The following is a 977-nucleotide window of genomic DNA, read 5'->3' as shown; positions in this document are numbered from 1 at the left end:
TGATTTCATTCTTTTTTATGGCTGCATAGTATTCCATGGTATATTTGTACCTCATTTTCTCTATCCAATCCACTGTTGATGGGCTCTTATGTCGATTCCATGTCCTTGCTATTGTGAATGGTCCTGCAATGAACATATGAGCACATGTGTCTTTAAGATAGAATGAATTATTTTCCTTTGGGTATATACTCAGTAGTGGTATTGCTGGGTCAAATGGTTGTTCTATTTTGAGTTCCTTGAGAAATCTCCAAACTGTTTTCCACAGTGGCTGAACTAGTTTGTGTTTCCACTAATAGTGTATAAGCTTTCCCTTTTCTCTGCAGCCTCACCAGCATCTATTATTTTCTGTCTTTTTAATAATAGCCATTCTGACTGGTGTGAGATGTTAGCTCATTGTGGTTTTGCTTTGCATTTCTCGAAATTATGGAATGCTGCATAAATTTACATGTCATCCTTATGAAGGGACTGTGCTAATATTCTCTGTATCATTTCAATTTTAGTACATGTGCTGCTGAAGCGAGCACTTGAATATTTTTTGAACACCCACTATGTGCCAAGGGTAGAGCAGAAAGTCTCTTCTCGCATGGATCTTGCATTCTAGTCATGCGAGACTTACTACAAACAAACATAGACCCATTGAACATATTAGGTGGTACAAGGTGCCACGAAGGAAAATGAAATAGGGGAAAGATATACTCAGCGTGGCCAGGAAAGACCAGTCTGACAGGATGCTCTCTGAGAAGAGCCTTGGAAGCCGTGAGGGGGAAGCCAGATGGGTAAGCAGGGGCAAACACAAGGGGGGCCCAAGGCCTCAGGTGGGAGCCATTCTCGAATCAGCAGGGAGGCCTGTGTGGCCACTGCTGAGTCAGACAGAGAGGAGGTTGGAAGAGATGAGGTCAGAGGGAACTGACAGTCAGGTGGTGTGCTAAGAGCTGGCTGTATCTGACTCAGCTTCAGGAATTTGTCTTCCCAGGGTC

General features: G+C 43.4%; 1 non-coding gene across 1 annotated transcript; it reads right to left on the bottom strand.

Annotated features, from left to right (window-relative positions):
- Positions 1 to 417: 417 nt before the first annotated feature.
- LOC119627508 (U6 spliceosomal RNA) lies at positions 418 to 524 on the bottom strand. The gene has a single exon (XR_005243694.2). It is a non-coding gene; the product is annotated as a U6 spliceosomal RNA (small nuclear RNA).
- Between the last annotated feature and the right edge of the window lie 453 nt (positions 525 to 977).

Source organism: Chlorocebus sabaeus, chromosome 14 (assembly GCF_047675955.1).
Source record: "Chlorocebus sabaeus isolate Y175 chromosome 14, mChlSab1.0.hap1, whole genome shotgun sequence".
NCBI classification, from domain to species: Eukaryota; Metazoa; Chordata; class Mammalia; order Primates; family Cercopithecidae; genus Chlorocebus; species Chlorocebus sabaeus.
Note: the sequence above shows the minus strand (reverse complement) of the source record. Positions and strands in the feature narration are given on the sequence as shown.